The sequence below is a fragment of the Pseudophryne corroboree genome, chromosome 1, assembly GCF_028390025.1.
Source record: "Pseudophryne corroboree isolate aPseCor3 chromosome 1, aPseCor3.hap2, whole genome shotgun sequence".
NCBI lineage: Eukaryota > Metazoa > Chordata > Amphibia > Anura > Myobatrachidae > Pseudophryne > Pseudophryne corroboree.
In genome coordinates, this window is record NC_086444.1 from 1,169,372,275 (window position 1) to 1,169,393,787 (window position 21,513).

Genomic DNA, 21,513 nt, shown 5'->3' on the forward strand with positions numbered 1-21,513 from the left:
CGTTCCTGGTTGACGTCACAAACACACCCAGCGTTCGCCCAGGCACTCCCACCGTTTCTCCAGCCACTCCTGCGTTTTTTCCGGAAACGGTAGCGTTTTCAGCCACACGCCCCTAAAACGCCGTGTTTCCACCCAGTAACACCCATTTCCTGTCAATCACATTACGATCGCCGGAGCGAAGAAAAAGCCGTGAGTAAAAATACTTTCTTCATAGTAAAGTTACTTGGCGCAGTCGCAGTGCGAACTTTGCGCATGCGTACTAAGCGGATTTTCACTGCGATGCGATGAAAAAGAACGAGCGAACAACTCGGAATGAGGGCCTATGTGTACATTGTGCACTATTTGGATTAAATATGTAATGTGTTTTATGGCTTTTCCATGCGATTACAAACACTACCGTAATTACTCATAAAACGCGCGAATATGCAGGACCGCGGGAGCGACCATACACAAATTGCGAATATGCGCACGCACGGCAGAATAAGTACGCGCACAGAGGCCATCTGTGTGTAGTTTGTACGTGATGTGTGTACTGCAATATTTTTCGACTTCGACAGCACAGTGAGCACATACCCCCAACCCAGTAAAGGAGGAACGTGCCCCCATTCAGGTGCTGCAGCTAAAAAAAAATAAAACATTTTTATGTATATATATATATATATATATATATACACACACACACATACACGTATACATATATATATATATATATACACACATATATATACACACACACACATATATATATATATTTATATATCTATCCTGTCACACTGAGGGGGAGTGAGCAGCAGTTAGATTGGAGAAACACACGGCCTCCCCTGCCATCCCCTGGTCCGGTGCACTGCACACCCCCAGCGCAGCAGCACCTGCACCCGCACCCCGGTCACCTCACCTTGAGTATGATTACAGTTATGGCAGCGGCGGCAGTGATCTCCAGGCACGGTTGAGACTGGTGGCCGCTCAGATGCCTGAGTTTCCGGAAGTGCCTCTCACTGCTCCATGAGGGTGCCCGCCGAGGCGCTGTGTCGTGACAGTGAATGTCAGAGCGCAGCCGCGGCAGCAGCCAGCCGCACAAACCAATGGACCACCAAGGTAGATGCGGCCGGGGGAGCATTATTTGATTTATCTTTTTAAAACAATCTCCTAAACGACAGGGGGGGGCACGTGCCTTGGTGCCCCCCCGCTGAATCCGCCACTGAGTACATAGACCCCTCTATCACTCTCTAAGGCTTAGTACATAGACCCCTCTATCACTCTCTAAGGCTTAGTACATAGACCCCTCTATCACTCTCTAAGGCTTAGTACATAGACCCCTCTATCACTCTCTAAGGCTTAGTACATAGACCCCTCTATCACTCTCCTAGGCTTAGTACATAGACCCCTCTATCCCTCTCCAAGGCTTAGTACATAGACCCCTCTATCACTCTCCAAGGCTTAGTACATAGACCCCTCTATCACTCTCCAAGGCTTAGTACATAGACCCCTCTATCACTCTCCAAGGCTTAGTACATAGACCCCTATATCACTCTCTAAGGCAGGCTTTTTCAACCAGTGTGCCGTGGCACACTAGTGTGCCGCGACCAGTTGCAAGGTGTGCCGCGGAGCCAGAGCAGTTTCCTGCACCTTCAGACAGAACTGTTGGCCAGGGCTCTTCTTAGAGGATCAGTCGTGCTCTGGCCATGACCTATGCCTTGAAGACGCGGCGGTGTGATATCATAGGTCACGGCCGCCGTGTCTCACCACCCAGCCAGCCCACCCGCCTGCATACACATCTTCCAGTTCCCGCCTGCATCCACAGCTTTCCTTGCCCACCCACATCCACACCTGCCCGACCGCCCGCTGCTCAGTATTCTCAGCACTCCACTATGAACAGCGCCCGCCACTGAGGGACAGGGTGGAGGACAGCTGACCAGTAGGGGTTAATATTTGTTATTTTATTTCTCCTGTGGGGAACAATAGGATTTATGTGGGGAGAATATGGATTTATGGGGGAAACAATGTGAATAATTCATGTGGGGAGCAGAATGATTTATGTGGGGAGCAATGTAATTGTTTTTTCTGTGTAGGCCAATGTATGTGTGGATTTTTTTTTTACTGTGACGGCCAATGAGTGTTTTTTGGCCCTCATTCCGAGTTGTTCGCTCGCAAGGCGAATGTAGCAGAGTTACACACGCTAAGCCGCCGCCTACTGGGAGTGAATCTTAGCTTCTTAAAATTGCGACCGACGTACGCGCAATATTGCGAATACAAACGAGTTAGCAGTTTCAGAGTAGCTCCAGACTTACTCTGCCTGTGCGATCATTTCAGTGCTTGTCGTTCCTGGTTGACGTCACAAACACACCCAGCGTTCGCCCAGGCACTCCCACCGTTTCCCCGGCCACTCCTGCGTTTTTTCCGGAAACGGTAGCGTTTTCAGCCACACGCCCCTGAAACGCCGTGTATCCGCCCAGTAACACCCATTTCCTGTCAATCACATTACGATCGCCGGAGCGAAGAAAAAGCCGTGAGTAAAAATACTTTCTTCATAGTAAAGTTACTTGGCGCAGTCGCAGTGCGAACATTGCGCATGCGTACTAAGCGGATTTTCACTGCGATGCGATGAAAAATACCGAGCGAACAACTCGGAATGAGGGCCTTTGTTTTTTTCTGTGTGGGAACTGATGGTGTGCCTTGGCAATTTTAAAATATTGGTTTGTGTGCCGCGGGTAAAAAAGGTTGAAAATCACTGCTCTAAGGCTTAGTACATAGACCCCTCTATCACTCTCCAAGGCTTAGTACATAGACCCCTATATCACTCTCTAAGGCTTAGTACATAGACCCCTATATCACTCTCTAAGGCTTAGTACATAGACCCCTCTAGCACTCTCCAAGGCTTAGTACATAGACCCCTCTATCACTCTCTAAGGCTTAGTACATAGACCCCTCTATCACTCTCCAAGGCTTAGTACATAGACCCCTATATCACTCTCTAAGGCTTAGTACATAGACCCCTCTATCACTCTCCAAGGCTTAGTACATAGACCCCTCTATCACTCTCTAAGGCTTAGTACATAGACCCCTCTATCACTCTCCAAGGCTTAGTACATAGACCCCTCTATCACTCTCTAAGGCTTAGTACATAGACCCCTCTATCACTCTCTAAGACTTAGTACATAGACCCCTCTATCACTCTCTAAGGCTTAGTACATAGACCCCTCTATCACTCTCTAAGGCTTAGTACATAGACCCCTCTATCACTCTCTAAGGCTTAGTACATAGACCCCTCTATCACTCTCTAAGGCTTAGTACATAGACCCCTCTATCACTCTCTAAGACTTAGTACATAGACCCCTCTATCACTCTCTAAGGCTTAGTACATAGACCCCTCTATCACTCTCTAATGCTTAGTACATAGACCCCTCTATCACTCTCTAAGGCTTAGTACATAGACCCCTCTATCACTCTCTAAGACTTAGTACATAGACCCCTCTATCACTCTCTAAGACTTAGTACATAGATCCCTCTATCACTCTCTAAGGCTTAGTACATAGACCCCTCTATCACTCTCTAAGGCTTAGTACATAGACCCCTCTATCACTCTCTAATGCTTAGTACATAGACCCCTCTATCACTCTCTAAGGCTTAGTACATAGACCCCTCTATCACTCTCTAAGGCTTAGTACATAGACCCCTCTATCACTCTCCAAGGCTTAGTACATCTGCCCATTAGGGTGTACATTTTTATTTTGTTATTTTTGCAGATATATAGTAAACCTGTACATATATGTCCAAAGTAGTTCACTGCTTGTGGGAATATATATTTATATATATAATATACAGTGTCATATATTAAATCATTATATTAAGGGTTACTGCCTCTCATTGTGACATCACCCCTTCAGAGTGTATCATATAATCAGGGGCAGATTGGCCCACCATGACACCATATATGTAGTGTGTGCTCCCTCCCTGTACTGTACTGTGCTGTGCTGTATGTAGTGTGTGCTCCCTCCCTGTGCTGTGCTGTATGTAGTGTGTGCTCCCTCCCTGTACTGTTCTGTATGTAGTGTGTGCTCCCCCTCCCTGTACTGTGCTGTATGTAGTGTGTTCTCCCTCCCTGTACTGTGCTGTATGTAGTGTGTGCTCCCTCCCTGTACTGTGCTGTATGTAGTGTGTGCTCCCTCCCTGTACTGCGCTGTATGTAGTGTGTGCTCCCTCCCTGTACTGTGCTGTATGTAGTGTGTGCTCTCTCCCTGTACTGTGCTGTATGTAGTGTGTGCTCCCTCCCTGTACTGTTCTGTATGTAGTGTGTGCTCCCCCTCCCTGTACTGTGCTGTATGTAGTGTGTGCTCCTCCTCCCTGTACTGTGCTGTATGTAGTGTGTGCTCTCTCCCTGTACTGTGCTGTATGTAGTGTGTGCTCCCTCCCTGTACTGTTCTGTATGTAGTGTGTCCTCCCCCTCCCTGTACTGTGCTGTATGTAGTGTGTGCTCCTCCTCCCTGTACTGTGCTGTATGTAGTGTGTGCTCCCTCCCTGTACTGTGCTGTATGTAGTGTGTGCTCCCCCTCCCTGTACTGTGCTGTATGTAGTGTGTGCTCCCTCCCTGTACTGTGCTGTATGTAGTGTGTGCTCCCTCCCTGTACTGTGCTGTATGTAGTGTGTGCTCCCTCTCCCTGTACTGTGCTGTATGTAGTGTGTGCTCCCTCCCTGTACTGTGCTGTATGTATTATGTGCTCCCTCCCTGTACTGTGCAGTATGTAGTGTGTGCTCCCTCCCTGTACTGTGCTGTATGTAGTATGTGCTCCCTGTACTGTACTGTGCTGTATGTAGTGTGTGCTCCCCCTCCCTGTACTGTGTTGTATGTAGTGTCTGCTCCCTCTCCCTGTACTGTGCTGTATGTAGTGTGTGCTCCCTCCCTGTACTGTGCTGTATGTAGTGTGTGCTCCCCCTCCCTGTACTGTGCTGTATGTAGTGTGTGCTCCCTCCCTGTACTGTGCTGTATGTAGTGTGTGCTCCCTCCCTGTACTGTGCTGTATGTAGTGTGTGCTCCCTCTCCCTGTACTGTGCTGTATGTAGTGTGTGCTCCCTCCCTGTACTGTGCTGTATGTAGTATGTGCTCCCTCCCTGTACTGTGCAGTATGTAGTGTGTGCTCCCTCCCTGTACTGTGCTGTATGTAGTATGTGCTCCCTGTACTGTACTGTGCTGTATGTAGTGTGTGCTCCCCCTCCCTGTACTGTGTTGTATGTAGTGTCTGCTCCCTCTCCCTGTACTGTGCTGTATGTAGTGTGTGCTCCCTCCCTGTACTGTGCTGTATGTAGTGTGTGCTCCCCCTCCCTGTACTGTGCTGTATGTAGTGTGTGCTCCCTCCCTGTACTGTTCTGTATGTAGTGTGTGCTCCCCCTCCCTGTACTGTGCTGTATGTAGTGTGTGCTTCCCCTCCCTGTACTGTATGTATGTAGTGTGTATGTAGTGTGTGCTCCCTCCCTGTACTGTGCTGTATGTAGTGTGTGCTCCCCCTCCCTGTACTGTGCTGTATGTAGTGTGTGCTCCCTCCCTGTACTGTGCTGTATGTAGTGTGTGCTCCCTCTCCCTGTACTGTGCAGTATGTAGTGTGTGCTCCCTCCCTGTACTGTGCTGTATGTAGTATGTGCTCCCTCCCTGTACTGTGCAGTATGTAGTGTGTGCTCCCTCCCTGTACTGTGCTGTATGTAGTATGTGCTCCCTGTACTGTACTGTGCTGTATGTAGTGTGTGCTCCCCCTCCCTGTACTGTGTTGTATGTAGTGTCTGCTCCCTCTCCCTGTACTGTGCTGTATGTAGTGTGTGCTCCCTCCCTGTACTGTGCTGTATGTAGTGTGTGCTACCCCTCCCTGTACTGTGCTGTATGTAGTGTGTGCTCCCTCCCTGTACTGTTCTGTATGTAGTGTGTGCTCCCCCTCCCTGTACTGTGCTGTATGTAGTGTGTGCTTCCCCTCCCTGTACTGTGTTGTATGTAGTGTGTGCTCCCTCTCCCTGTACTGTGCTGTATGTAGTGTGTGCTCCCTCCCTGTACTGTGCTGTATGTAGTGTGTGCTCCCCCTCCCTGTACTGTGCTGTATGTAGTGTGTGCTCCCTCCATGTACTGTTCTGTATGTAGTGTGTGCTCCCCCTCCCTGTACTGTGCTGTATGTAGTGTGTGCTCCCCCTCCCTGTACTGTGTTGTATGTAGTGTGTGCTCCCTCTCCCTGTACTGTGCTGTATGTAGTGTGTGCTCCCTCCCTGTACTGTACTGTGCTGTATGTAGTGTGTGCTCCCCCTCCCTGTACTGTGCTGTATGTAGTGTGTGCTCCCTCCCTGTACTGTGCTGTATGTAGTGTGTGCTCCCTCCCTATACTGTGCTGTATGTAGTGTGTGTTCCCTCCCTGTACTGTGCTGTATGTAGTGTGTGCCCCCCCTCCCTGTACTGTGCTGTATGTAGTGTGTGCTCCCCCTCCCTGTATTGTGCTGTATGTAGTGTGTGTTCCCTCCCTGTACTGTGCTGTATGTAGTGTGTGACCCCCTCCCTGTACTGTGCTGTATGTAGTGTGTGTTCCCTCCCTGTACTGTGCTGTATGTAGTGTGCTCCCCCTCCCTGTACTGTGCTGTATGTAGTATGTGCTCCCTCCCTGTACTGTGCTGTATGTAGTGTGTGCTCCCTCCCTGTACTGTGCTGTATGTAGTGTGTGCTCCCTCCCTGTACTGTGCTGTATGTAGTGTGTGCTCCCTCCCTGTGCTGTGCTGTATGTAGTGTATGCTCCCTCCCAGTACTGTGCTGTATGTAGTGTGTGCTTCCTCCCTGTACTGTGCTGTATGTAGTGTGTGCTCCCTCCCTGTACTGTGCTGTATGTAGTGTGTACTCCCCCTCCCTGTACTGTGCTGTATGTAGTATGTGCTCCCTCCCTGTACTGTGCTGTATGTAGTGTGTGCTCCCTCCCTGTACTGTGCTGTGCTGTATGTAGTGTGTGCTCCCTCCCTGTACTGTTCTGTATGTAGTGTGTGCTCCCCCTCCCTGTACTGTGCTGTATGTAGTGTGTGCTCCCTCCCTGTACTGTGCTGTATGTAGTGTGTGCTCCCTCCCTGTACTGCGCTGTATGTAGTGTGTGCTCCCTCCCTGTACTGTGCTGTGCTGTATGTAGTGTGTGCTCTCTCCCTGTACTGTGCTGTATGTAGTGTGTGCTCCCTCCCTGTACTGTTCTGTATGTAGTGTGTGCTCCCCCTCCCTGTACTGTGCTGTATGTAGTGTGTGCTCCTCCTCCCTGTACTGTGCTGTATGTAGTGTGTGCTCCCTCCCTGTACTGTGTTGTATGTAGTGTGTGCTCCCTCCCTGTACTGTGCTGTATGTAGTGTGTGCTCCCTCCCTGTACTGTGCTGTATGTAGTGTGTGCTCCCTCCCTGTACTGTGCAGTATGTAGTGTGTGCTCCCTCCCTGTACTGTGCTGTATGTAGTATGTGCTCCCTGTACTGTACTGTGCTGTATGTAGTGTGTGCTCCCCCTCCCTGTACTGTGTTGTATGTAGTGTGTGCTCCCTCTCCCTGTACTGTGCTGTATGTAGTGTATGCTCCCTCCCTGTACTGTGCTGTATGTAGTGTGTGCTCCCCCTCCCTGTACTGTGCTGTATGTAGTGTGTGCTCCCTCCCTGTACTGTTCTGTATGTAGTGTGTGCTCCCCCTCCCTGTACTGTGCTGTATGTAGTGTGTGCTCCCACTCCCTGTACTGTGTTGTATGTAGTGTGTGCTCCCTCTTCCTGTACTGTGCTGTATGTAGTGTGTGCTCCCTCCCTGTACTGTGCTGTATGTAGTGTGTGCTCCCCCTCCCTGTACTGTACTGTATGTAGTGTGTGATCCCTCCCTGTACTGTTCTGTATGTAGTGTGTGCTCCCCCTCCCTGTATTGTGCTGTATATAGTGTGTGTTCCCTTCCTGTACTGTGCTGTATGTAGTGTGTGCCCCCTCCCTGTACTGTGCTGTATGTAGTGTGTGCTCCCTCCCTGTACTGTGCTGTATGTAGTGTGTGCTCCCTCCCTATACTGTGCTGTATGTAGTGTGCTCCCCCACCCTGTACTGTGCTGTATGTAGTGTGTGCTCCCTCCCTATACTGTGCTGTATGTAGTGTGCTCCCCCACCCTGTACTGTGCTGTATGTAGTGTGTGTTACCTTCCTGTACTGTGCTGTATGTAGTGTGTGCCCTCCCTCCCTGTACTGTGCTGTATGTAGTGTGTGCTTCCCCTCCCTGTACTGTGCTGTATGTAGTGTATACTCCCTCCCTGTACTGTGCTGTATGTAGTGTGTGCTCCCTCCCTGTACTGTGCTGTATGTAGTGTGTCCTCCCTCCCTGTACTATGTTGTATGTAGTGTGTGCTCCCTCTCCCTGTACTGTGCTGTATGTAGTGTGTGCTCCCCCTCCCTGTACTGTGTTGTATGTAGTGTGTGCTCCCTCTCCCTGTACTGTGCTGTATGTAGTGTGTGCTCCCTCCCTGTACTGTACTGTGCTGTATGTATTGTGTGCTCCCCCTCCCTGTACTGTGCTGTATGTAGTGTGTGCTCCCTCCTTGTACTGTGCTGTATGTAGTGTGTGCTCCCTCCCTATACTGTGCTGTATGTAGTGTGTGCTTCCCCTCCCTGTACTGTGCTGTATGTAGTGTATACTCCCTCCCTGTACTGTGCTGTATGTAGTGTGTGCTCCCTCCCTGTACTGTGCTGTATGTAGTGTGTCCTCCCTCCCTGTACTATGTTGTATGTAGTGTGTGCTCCCTCTCCCTGTACTGTGCTGTATGTAGTGTGTGCTCCCCCTCCCTGTACTGTGTTGTATGTAGTGTGTGCTCCCTCTCCCTGTACTGTGCTGTATGTAGTGTGTGCTCCCTCCCTGTACTGTACTGTGCTGTATGTAGTGTGTGCTCCCCCTCCCTGTACTGTGCTGTATGTAGTGTGTGCTCCCTCCCTGTACTGTGCTGTATGTAGTGTGTGCTCCCTCCCTATACTGTGCTGTATGTAGTGTGTGTTCCCTCCCTGTACTGTGCTGTATGTAGTGTGTGCCCCCCCCTCCCTGTACTGTGCTGTATGTAGTGTGTGCTCCCCCTCCCTGTACTGTGCTGTATGTAGTGTGTGTTCCCTCCCTGTACTGTGCTGTATGTAGTGTGTGACCCCCTCCCTGTACTGTGCTGTATGTAGTGTGTGTTCCCTCCCTGTACTGTGCTGTATGTAGTGTGCTCCCCCTCCCTGTACTGTGCTGTATGTAGTATGTGCTCCCTCCCTGTACTGTGCTGTATGTAGTGTGTGCTCCCTCCCTGTACTGTGCTGTATGTAGTGTGTGCTCCCTCCCTGTACTGTGCTGTATGTAGTGTGTGCTCCCTCCCTGTGCTGTGCTGTATGTAGTGTATGCTCCCTCCCTGTACTGTGCTGTATGTAGTGTGTGCTCCCTCCCTGTACTGTGCTGTATGTAGTGTGTGCTCCCTCCCTGTACTGTGCTGTATGTAGTGTGTACTCCCCCTCCCTGTACTGTATGTAGTATGTGCTCCCTCCCTGTACTGTGCTGTATGTAGTGTGTGCTCCCTCCCTGTACTGTGCTGTGCTGTATGTAGTGTGTGCTCCCTCCCTGTACTGTTCTGTATGTAGTGTGTGCTCCCCCTCCCTGTACTGTGCTGTATGTAGTGTGTGCTCCCTCCCTGTACTGTGCTGTATGTAGTGTGTGCTCCCTCCCTGTACTGCGCTGTATGTAGTGTGTGCTCCCTCCCTGTACTGTGCTGTGCTGTATGTAGTGTGTGCTCTCTCCCTGTACTGTGCTGTATGTAGTGTGTGCTCCCTCCCTGTACTGTTCTGTATGTAGTGTGTGCTCCCCCTCCCTGTACTGTGCTGTATGTAGTGTGTGCTCCTCCTCCCTGTACTGTGCTGTATGTAGTGTGTGCTCAATCCCTGTACTGTGTTGTATGTAGTGTGTGCTCCCTCCCTGTACTGTGCTGTATGTAGTGTGTGCTCCCTCCCTGTACTGTGCTGTATGTAGTGTGTGCTCCCTCCCTGTACTGTGCAGTATGTAGTGTGTGCTCCCTCCCTGTACTGTGCTGTATGTAGTATGTGCTCCCTGTACTGTACTGTGCTGTATGTAGTGTGTGCTCCCCCTCCCTGTACTGTGTTGTATGTAGTGTGTGCTCCCTCTCCCTGTACTGTGCTGTATGTAGTGTATGCTCCCTCCCTGTACTGTGCTGTATGTAGTGTGTGCTCCCCCTCCCTGTACTGTGCTGTATGTAGTGTGTGCTCCCTCCCTGTACTGTTCTGTATGTAGTGTGTGCTCCCCCTCCCTGTACTGTGCTGTATGTAGTGTGTGCTCCCACTCCCTGTACTGTGTTGTATGTAGTGTGTGCTCCCTCTTCCTGTACTGTGCTGTATGTAGTGTGTGCTCCCTCCCTGTACTGTGCTGTATGTAGTGTGTGCTCCCCCTCCCTGTACTGTGCTGTATGTAGTGTGTGATCCCTCCCTGTACTGTTCTGTATGTAGTGTGTGCTCCCCCTCCCTGTATTGTGCTGTATATAGTGTGTGTTCCCTTCCTGTACTGTGCTGTATGTAGTGTGTGCCCCCTCCCTGTACTGTGCTGTATGTAGTGTGTGCTCCCTCCCTGTACTGTGCTGTATGTAGTGTGTGCTCCCTCCCTATACTGTGCTGTATGTAGTGTGCTCCCCCACCCTGTACTGTGCTGTATGTAGTGTGTGCTCCCTCCCTATACTGTGCTGTATGTAGTGTGCTCCCCCACCCTGTATTGTGCTGTATGTAGTGTGTGTTACCTTCCTGTACTGTGCTGTATGTAGTGTGTGCCCTCCCTCCCTGTACTGTGCTGTATGTAGTGTGTGCTTCCCCTCCCTGTACTGTGCTGTATGTAGTGTATACTCCCTCCCTGTACTGTGCTGTATGTAGTGTGTGCTCCCTCCCTGTACTGTGCTGTATGTAGTGTGTCCTCCCTCCCTGTACTATGTTGTATGTAGTGTGTGCTCCCTCTCCCTGTACTGTGCTGTATGTAGTGTGTGCTCCCTCCCTGTACTGTGCTGTATGTAGTGTGTGCTCCCCCTCCCTGTACTGTGCTGTATGTAGTGTGTGCTCCCTCCCTGTACTGTTCTGTATGTAGTGTGTGCTCCCCCTCCCTGTACTGTGCTGTATGTTGTGTGTGCTCCCCCTCCCTGTACTGTGCTGTATGTAGTGTGTGCTCCCTCCCTGTACTGTTCTGTATGTAGTGTGTGCTCCCCTCCCTGTACTGTGCTGTATGTAGTGTGTGCTCCCCCTCCCTGTACTGTGTTGTATGTAGTGTGTGCTCCCTCCCTGTACTGTACTGTGCTGTATGTAGTGTGTGCTCCCCCTCCCTGTACTGTGCTGTATGTAGTGTGTGCTCCCTCCCTGTACTGTATGTAGTGTGTGCTCCCTCCCTATACTGTGCTTTATGTAGTGTGTGTTCCCTCCCTGTACTGTGCTGTATGTAGTGTGTGCTCCCCCTCCCTGTACTGTGCTGTATGTAGTGTGTGTTCCCTCCCTGTACTGTGCTGTATGTACTGTAGTGTATGCCCCCCCTCCCTGTACTGTGCTGTATGTAGTGTGTGTTCCCTCCCTGTACTGTGCTGTATGTAGTGTGTACTCCCCCTCCCTGTACTGTGCTGTATGTAGTATGTGCTCCCTCCCTGTACTGTGCTGTATGTAGTGTGTGCTCCCTCCCTATACTGTGCTGTATGTAGTGTGTACTCCCCCTCCCTGTACTGTGCTGTATGTAGTGTGTACTCCCCCTCCCTGTACTGTGCTGTATGTAGTGTGCTCCCCCACCCTGTACTGTGCTGTATATAGTGTGTGTTCCCTTCCTGTACTGTGCTGTATGTAGTGTGTGCCCCCTCCCTGTACTGTGCTGTATGTAGTGTGTGCTCCCTCCCTGTACTGTGCTGTATGTAGTGTGTGCTCCCTCCCTATACTGTGCTTTATGTAGTGTGTGTTCCCTCCCTGTACTGTGCTGTATGTAGTGTGTGCTCCCCCTCCCTGTACTGTGCTGTATGTAGTGTGTGTTCCCTCCCTGTATTGTGCTGTATGTACTGTAGTGTGTGCCCCCCCTCCCTGTACTGTGCTGTATGTAGTGTGTGTTCCCTCCCTGTACTGTGCTGTATGTAGTGTGTACTCCCCCTCCCTGTACTGTGCTGTATGTAGTATGTGCTCCCTCCCTGTACTGTGCTGTATGTAGTGTGTGCTCCCTCCCTATACTGTGCTGTATGTAGTGTGCTCCCCCACCCTGTACTGTGCTGTATATAGTGTGTGTTCCCTTCCTGTACTGTGCTGTATGTAGTGTGTGCCCCCTCCCTGTACTGTGCTGTATGTAGTATGTGCTCCCTCCCTGTACTGTGCTGTATGTAGTGTGTGCTCCCTCCCTATACTGTGCTGTATGTAGTGTGCTCCCCCACCCTGTACTGTGCTGTATATAGTGTGTGTTCCCTTCCTGTACTGTGCTGTATGTAGTGTGTGCCCCCTCCCTGTACTGTGCTGTATGTAGTGTGTGCTCCCTCCCTGTACTGTGCTGTATGTAGTGTGTGCTCCCTCCCTATACTTTGCTGTATGTCGTGTGCTCCCCCACCCTGTACTGTGCTGTATGCAGTGTGTGCTCCCTCCCTATACTGTGCTGTATGTAGTGTGCTCCCCCACCCTGTACTGTGCTGTATATAGTGTGTGTTCCCTTCCTGTACTGTGCTGTATGTAGTGTGTGCCCCCTCCCTGTACTGTGCTGTATATAGTGTGTGTTCCCTTCCTGTACTGTGCTGTATGTAGTGTGTGCCCCCTCCCTGTACTGTGCTGTATGTAGTGTGTACTCCCCCTCCCTGCACTGTGCTCTATGTAGTATGTGCTCATTCCCTGTACTGTGCTGTATGTAGTGTGTGCTCCCTCCCTATACTGTGCAGTATGTAGTGTGTACTCCCCCTCCCTGTACTGTGCTGTATGTAGTGTGTACTCCCCCTCCCTGTACTGTGCTGTATGTAGTGTGCTCCCCCACCCTGTACTGTGCTGTATATAGTGTGTGTTCCCTTCCTGTACTGTGCTGTATGTAGTGTGTGCCCCCTCCCTGTACTGTGCTGTATGTAGTGTGTGCTCCCTCCCTGTACTGTGCTGTATGTAGTGTGTGCTCCCTCCCTATACTGTGCTTTATGTAGTGTGTGTTCCCTCCCTGTACTGTGCTGTTTGTAGTGTGTGCTCCCCCTCCCTGTACTGTGCTGTATGTAGTGTGTGTTCCCTCCCTGTACTGTGCTGTATGTACTGTAGTGTGTGCCCCCCTCCCTGTACTGTGCTGTATGTAGTGTGTGTTCCCTCCCTGTACTGTGCTGTATGTAGTATGTACTCCCCCTCCCTGTACTGTGCTGTATGTAGTATGTGCTCCCTCCCTGTACTGTGCTGTATGTAGTGTGTGCTCCCTCCCTATACTGTGCTGTATGTAGTGTGCTCCCCCACCCTGTACTGTGCTGTATATAGTGTGTGTTCCCTTCCTGTACTGTGCTGTATGTAGTGTGTGCCCCCTCCCTGTACTGTGCTGTATGTAGTATGTGCTCCCTCCCTGTACTGTGCTGTATGTAGTGTGTGCTCCCTCCCTATACTGTGCTGTATGTAGTGTGCTCCCCCACCCTGTACTGTGCTGTATATAGTGTGTGTTCCCTTCCTGTACTGTGCTGTATGTAGTGTGTGCCCCCTCCCTGTACTGTGCTGTATGTAGTGTGTGCTCCCTCCCTGTACTGTGCTGTATGTAGTGTGTGCTCCCCCTCCCTGTACTGTGCTGTATGTAGTGTGTGCTCCCTCCCTGTACTGTGCTGTATGTAGTGTGTGCTCCCTCCCTGTACTGTGCTGTATGTAGTGTGTGCTCCCTCCCTATACTGTGCTGTATGTAGTGTGCTCCCCCACCCTGTACTGTGCTGTATGCAGTGCGTGCTCCCTCCCTATACTGTGCTGTATGTAGTGTGCTCCCCCACCCTGTACTGTGCTGTATATAGTGTGTGTTCCCTTCCTGTACTGTGCTGTATGTAGTGTGTGCCCCCTCCCTGTACTGTGCTGTATATAGTGTGTGTTCCCTTCCTGTACTGTGCTGTATGTAGTGTGTGCTCCCTCCCTGTACTGTGTTGTATGTAGTGTGTGCTCCCTCCCAATACTGTGCTGTATGTAGTGTGCTCCCCTCCCTGTACTGTGCTGTATGTAGTGTGTGTTCCCTTCCTGTACTGTGCTGTATGTAGTGTGTGCCCTCCCTCCCTGTACTGTGCTGTATGTAGTGTGTGCTCCCCCTCCCTGTACTGTGCTGTATGTAGTGTATACTCCCTCCCTGTACTGTGCTGTATGTAGTGTGTGCTCCCTCCCTGTACTGTGCTGTATGTAGTGTGTCCTCCCTCCCTGTACTATGTTGTATGTAGTGTGTGCTCCCTCTCCCTGTACTGTGCTGTATGTAGTGTGTGCTCCCTCCCTGGTCTGTGCTGTATGTAGTGTGTGCTCCCCCTCCCTGTACTGTGCTGTATGTAGTGTGTGCTCCCTCCCTGTACTGTGCTGTATGTAGTGTGTGCTCCCCCTCCCTGTACTGTGCTGTATGTAGTGTGTGCTCCCTCCCTGTACTGTTCTGTATGCAGTGTGTGCTCCCCCTCCCTGTACTGTGCTGTATGTAGTGTGTGCTCCCCCTCCCTGTACTGTGTTGTATGTAGTGTGTGCTCCCTCCCTGTACTGTGCTGTATGTAGTGTGTGCTCCCTCCCTGTACTGTGCTGTATGTAGTATGTGCTCCCTCCCTGTACTGTGCTGTATGTAGTGTGTGCTCCCTCCCTGTACTGTACTGTACTGTGCTGTATGTAGTGTGTGCTCCCCCTCCCTGTACTGTGTTGTATGTAGTGTGTGCTCCCTCTCCCTGTACTGTGCTGTATGTAGTGTGTGCTCCCTCCCTGTACTGTACTGTGCTGTATGTAGTGTGTGCTCCCCCTCCCTGTACTGTGCTGTATGTAGTGTGTGCTCCCTCCCTGTACTGTGCTGTATGTAGTGTGTGCTCCCTCCCTATACTGTGCTGTATGTAGTGTGTGTTCCCTCCCTGTACTGTGCTGTATGTAGTGTGTGCCCCCCCTCCCTGTACTGTGCTGTATGTAGTGTGTGCTCCCCCTCCCTGTATTGTGCTGTATGTAGTGTGTGTTCCCTCCCTGTACTGTGCTGTATGTAGTGTGTGACCCCCTCCCTGTACTGTGCTGTATGTAGTGTGTGTTCCCTCCCTGTACTGTGCTGTATGTAGTGTGCTCCCCCTCCCTGTACTGTGCTGTATGTAGTATGTGCTCCCTCCCTGTACTGTGCTGTATGTAGTGTGTGCTCCCTCCCTGTACTGTGCTGTATGTAGTGTGTGCTCCCTCCCTGTACTGTGCTGTATGTAGTGTGTGCTCCCTCCCTGTGCTGTGCTGTATGTAGTGTATGCTCCCTCCCAGTACTGTGCTGTATGTAGTGTGTGCTTCCTCCCTGTACTGTGCTGTATGTAGTGTGTGCTCCCTCCCTGTACTGTGCTGTATGTAGTGTGTACTCCCCCTCCCTGTACTGTGCTGTATGTAGTATGTGCTCCCTCCCTGTACTGTGCTGTATGTAGTGTGTGCTCCCTCCCTGTACTGTGCTGTGCTGTATGTAGTGTGTGCTCCCTCCCTGTACTGTTCTGTATGTAGTGTGTGCTCCCCCTCCCTGTACTGTGCTGTATGTAGTGTGTGCTCCCTCCCTGTACTGTGCTGTATGTAGTGTGTGCTCCCTCCCTGTACTGCGCTGTATGTAGTGTGTGCTCCCTCCCTGTACTGTGCTGTGCTGTATGTAGTGTGTGCTCTCTCCCTGTACTGTGCTGTATGTAGTGTGTGCTCCCTCCCTGTACTGTTCTGTATGTAGTGTGTGCTCCCCCTCCCTGTACTGTGCTGTATGTAGTGTGTGCTCCTCCTCCCTGTACTGTGCTGTATGTAGTGTGTGCTCCCTCCCTGTACTGTGTTGTATGTAGTGTGTGCTCCCTCCCTGTACTGTGCTGTATGTAGTGTGTGCTCCCTCCCTGTACTGTGCTGTATGTAGTGTGTGCTCCCTCCCTGTACTGTGCAGTATGTAGTGTGTGCTCCCTCCCTGTACTGTGCTGTATGTAGTATGTGCTCCCTGTACTGTACTGTGCTGTATGTAGTGTGTGCTCCCCCTCCCTGTACTGTGTTGTATGTAGTGTGTGCTCCCTCTCCCTGTACTGTGCTGTATGTAGTGTATGCTCCCTCCCTGTACTGTGCTGTATGTAGTGTGTGCTCCCCCTCCCTGTACTGTGCTGTATGTAGTGTGTGCTCCCTCCCTGTACTGTTCTGTATGTAGTGTGTGCTCCCCCTCCCTGTACTGTGCTGTATGTAGTGTGTGCTCCCACTCCCTGTACTGTGTTGTATGTAGTGTGTGCTCCCTCTTCCTGTACTGTGCTGTATGTAGTGTGTGCTCCCTCCCTGTACTGTGCTGTATGTAGTGTGTGCTCCCCCTCCCTGTACTGTACTGTATGTAGTGTGTGATCCCTCCCTGTACTGTTCTGTATGTAGTGTGTGCTCCCCCTCCCTGTATTGTGCTGTATATAGTGTGTGTTCCCTTCCTGTACTGTGCTGTATGTAGTGTGTGCCCCCTCCCTGTACTGTGCTGTATGTAGTGTGTGCTCCCTCCCTGTACTGTGCTGTATGTAGTGTGTGCTCCCTCCCTATACTGTGCTGTATGTAGTGTGCTCCCCCACCCTGTACTGTGCTGTATGTAGTGTGTGCTCCCTCCCTATACTGTGCTGTATGTAGTGTGCTCCCCCACCCTGTACTGTGCTGTATGTAGTGTGTGTTACCTTCCTGTACTGTGCTGTATGTAGTGTGTGCCCTCCCTCCCTGTACTGTGCTGTATGTAGTGTGTGCTTCCCCTCCCTGTACTGTGCTGTATGTAGTGTATACTCCCTCCCTGTACTGTGCTGTATGTAGTGTGTGCTCCCTCCCTGTACTGTGCTGTATGTAGTGTGTCCTCCCTCCCTGTACTATGTTGTATGTAGTGTGTGCTCCCTCTCCCTGTACTGTGCTGTATGTAGTGTGTGCTCCCCCTCCCTGTACTGTGTTGTATGTAGTGTGTGCTCCCTCTCCCTGTACTGTGCTGTATGTAGTGTGTGCTCCCTCCCTGTACTGTACTGTGCTGTATGTATTGTGTGCTCCCCCTCCCTGTACTGTGCTGTATGTAGTGTGTGCTCCCTCCTTGTACTGTGCTGTATGTAGTGTGTGCTCCCTCCCTATACTGTGCTGTATGTAGTGTGTGCTTCCCCTCCCTGTACTGTGCTGTATGTAGTGTATACTCCCTCCCTGTACTGTGCTGTATGTAGTGTGTGCTCCCTCCCTGTACTGTGCTGTATGTAGTGTGTCCTCCCTCCCTGTACTATGTTGTATGTAGTGTGTGCTCCCTCTCCCTGTACTGTGCTGTATGTAGTGTGTGCTCCCCCTCCCTGTACTGTGTTGTATGTAGTGTGTGCTCCCTCTCCCTGTACTGTGCTGTATGTAGTGTGTGCTCCCTCCCTGTACTGTACTGTGCTGTATGTAGTGTGTGCTCCCCCTCCCTGTACTGTGCTGTATGTAGTGTGTGCTCCCTCCCTGTACTGTGCTGTATGTAGTGTGTGCTCCCTCCCTATACTGTGCTGTATGTAGTGTGTGTTCCCTCCCTGTACTGTGCTGTATGTAGTGTGTGCCCCCCCCTCCCTGTACTGTGCTGTATGTAGTGTGTGCTCCCCCTCCCTGTACTGTGCTGTATGTAGTGTGTGTTCCCTCCCTGTACTGTGCTGTATGTAGTGTGTGACCCCCTCCCTGTACTGTGCTGTATGTAGTGTGTGTTCCCTCCCTGTACTGTGCTGTATGTAGTGTGCTCCCCCTCCCTGTACTGTGCTGTATGTAGTATGTGCTCCCTCCCTGTACTGTGCTGTATGTAGTGTGTGCTCCCTCCCTGTACTGTGCTGTATGTAGTGTGTGCTCCCTCCCTGTACTGTGCTGTATGTAGTGTGTGCTCCCTCCCTGTGCTGTGCTGTATGTAGTGTATGCTCCCTCCCTGTACTGTGCTGTATGTAGTGTGTGCTCCCTCCCTGTACTGTGCTGTATGTAGTGTGTGCTCCCTCCCTGTACTGTGCTGTATGTAGTGTGTACTCCCCCTCCCTGTACTGTATGTAGTATGTGCTCCCTCCCTGTACTGTGCTGTATGTAGTGTGTGCTCCCTCCCTGTACTGTGCTGTGCTGTATGTAGTGTGTGCTCCCTCCCTGTACTGTTCTGTATGTAGTGTGTGCTCCCCCTCCCTGTACTGTGCTGTATGTAGTGTGTGCTCCCTCCCTGTACTGTGCTGTATGTAGTGTGTGCTCCCTCCCTGTACTGCGCTGTATGTAGTGTGTGCTCCCTCCCTGTACTGTGCTGTGCTGTATGTAGTGTGTGCTCTCTCCCTGTACTGTGCTGTATGTAGTGTGTGCTCCCTCCCTGTACTGTTCTGTATGTAGTGTGTGCTCCCCCTCCCTGTACTGTGCTGTATGTAGTGTGTGCTCCTCCTCCCTGTACTGTGCTGTATGTAGTGTGTGCTCAATCCCTGTACTGTGTTGTATGTAGTGTGTGCTCCCTCCCTGTACTGTGCTGTATGTAGTGTGTGCTCCCTCCCTGTACTGTGCTGTATGTAGTGTGTGCTCCCTCCCTGTACTGTGCAGTATGTAGTGTGTGCTCCCTCCCTGTACTGTGCTGTATGTAGTATGTGCTCCCTGTACTGTACTGTGCTGTATGTAGTGTGTGCTCCCCCTCCCTGTACTGTGTTGTATGTAGTGTGTGCTCCCTCTCCCTGTACTGTGCTGTATGTAGTGTATGCTCCCTCCCTGTACTGTGCTGTATGTAGTGTGTGCTCCCCCTCCCTGTACTGTGCTGTATGTAGTGTGTGCTCCCTCCCTGTACTGTTCTGTATGTAGTGTGTGCTCCCCCCTCCCTGTACTGTGCTGTATGTAGTGTGTGCTCCCACTCCCTGTACTGTGTTGTATGTAGTGTGTGCTCCCTCTTCCTGTACTGTGCTGTATGTAGTGTGTGCTCCCTCCCTGTACTGTGCTGTATGTAGTGTGTGCTCCCCCTCCCTGTACTGTGCTGTATGTAGTGTGTGATCCCTCCCTGTACTGTTCTGTATGTAGTGTGTGCTCCCCCTCCCTGTATTGTGCTGTATATAGTGTGTGTTCCCTTCCTGTACTGTGCTGTATGTAGTGTGTGCCCCCTCCCTGTACTGTGCTGTATGTAGTGTGTGCTCCCTCCCTGTACTGTGCTGTATGTAGTGTGTGCTCCCTCCCTATACTGTGCTGTATGTAGTGTGCTCCCCCACCCTGTACTGTGCTGTATGTAGTGTGTGCTCCCTCCCTATACTGTGCTGTATGTAGTGTGCTCCCCCACCCTGTATTGTGCTGTATGTAGTGTGTGTTACCTTCCTGTACTGTGCTGTATGTAGTGTGTGCCCTCCCTCCCTGTACTGTGCTGTATGTAGTGTGTGCTTCCCCTCCCTGTACTGTGCTGTATGTAGTGTATACTCCCTCCCTGTACTGTGCTGTATGTAGTGTGTGCTCCCTCCCTGTACTGTGCTGTATGTAGTGTGTCCTCCCTCCCTGTACTATGTTGTATGTAGTGTGTGCTCCCTCTCCCTGTACTGTGCTGTATGTAGTGTGTGCTCCCTCCCTGTACTGTGCTGTATGTAGTGTGTGCTCCCCCTCCCTGTACTGTGCTGTATGTAGTGTGTGCTCCCTCCCTGTACTGTTCTGTATGTAGTGTGTGCTCCCCCTCCCTGTACTGTGCTGTATGTTGTGTGTGCTCCCCCTCCCTGTACTGTGCTGTATGTAGTGTGTGCTCCCTCCCTGTACTGTTCTGTATGTAGTGTGTGCTCCCCTCCCTGTACTGTGCTGTATGTAGTGTGTGCTCCCCCTCCCTGTACTGTGTTGTATGTAGTGTGTGCTCCCTCCCTGTACTGTACTGTGCTGTATGTAGTGTGTGCTCCCCCTCCCTGTACTGTGCTGTATGTAGTGTGTGCTCCCTCCCTGTACTGTATGTAGTGTGTGCTCCCTCCCTATACTGTGCTTTATGTAGTGTGTGTTCCCTCCCTGTACTGTGCTGTATGTAGTGTGTGCTCCCCCTCCCTGTACTGTGCTGTATGTAGTGTGTGTTCCCTCCCTGTACTGTGCTGTATGTACTGTAGTGTATGCCCCCCCTCCCTGTACTGTGCTGTATGTAGTGTGTGTTCCCTCCCTGTACTGTGCTGTATGTAGTGTGTACTCCCCCTCCCTGTACTGTGCTGTATGTAGTATGTGCTCCCTCCCTGTACTGTGCTGTATGTAGTGTGTGCTCCCTCCCTATACTGTGCTGTATGTAGTGTGTACTCCCCCTCCCTGTACTGTGCTGTATGTAGTGTGTACTCCCCCTCCCTGTACTGTGCTGTATGTAGTGTGCTCCCCCACCCTGTACTGTGCTGTATATAGTGTGTGTTCCCTTCCTGTACTGTGCTGTATGTAGTGTGTGCCCCCTCCCTGTACTGTGCTGTATGTAGTGTGTGCTCCCTCCCTGTACTGTGCTGTATGTAGTGTGTGCTCCCTCCCTATACTGTGCTTTATGTAGTGTGTGTTCCCTCCCTGTACTGTGCTGTATGTAGTGTGTGCTCCCCCTCCCTGTACTGTGCTGTATGTAGTGTGTGTTCCCTCCCTGTATTGTGCTGTATGTACTGTAGTGTGTGCCCCCCCTCCCTGTACTGTGCTGTATGTAGTGTGTGTTCCCTCCCTGTACTGTGCTGTATGTAGTGTGTACTCCCCCTCCCTGTACTGTGCTGTATGTAGTATGTGCTCCCTCCCTGTACTGTGCTGTATGTAGTGTGTGCTCCCTCCCTATACTGTGCTGTATGTAGTGTGCTCCCCCACCCTGTACTGTGCTGTATATAGTGTGTGTTCCCTTCCTGTACTGTGCTGTATGTAGTGTGTGCCCCCTCCCTGTACTGTGCTGTATGTAGTATGTGCTCCCTCCCTGTACTGTGCTGTATGTAGTGTGTGCTCCCTCCCTATACTGTGCTGTATGTAGTGTGCTCCCCCACCCTGTACTGTGCTGTATATAGTGTGTGTTCCCTTCCTGTACTGTGCTGTATGTAGTGTGTGCCCCCTCCCTGTACTGTGCTGTATGTAGTGTGTGCTCCCTCCCTGTACTGTGCTGTATGTAGTGTGTGCTCCCTCCCTATACTTTGCTGTATGTCGTGTGCTCCCCCACCCTGTACTGTGCTGTATGCAGTGTGTGCTCCCTCCCTATACTGTGCTGTATGTAGTGTGCTCCCCCACCCTGTACTGTGCTGTATATAGTGTGTGTTCCCTTCCTGTACTGTGCTGTATGTAGTGTGTGCCCCCTCCCTGTACTGTGCTGTATATAGTGTGTGTTCCCTTCCTGTACTGTGCTGTATGTAGTGTGTGCCCCCCTCCCTGTACTGTGCTGTATGTAGTGTGTACTCCCCCTCCCTGCACTGTGCTCTAT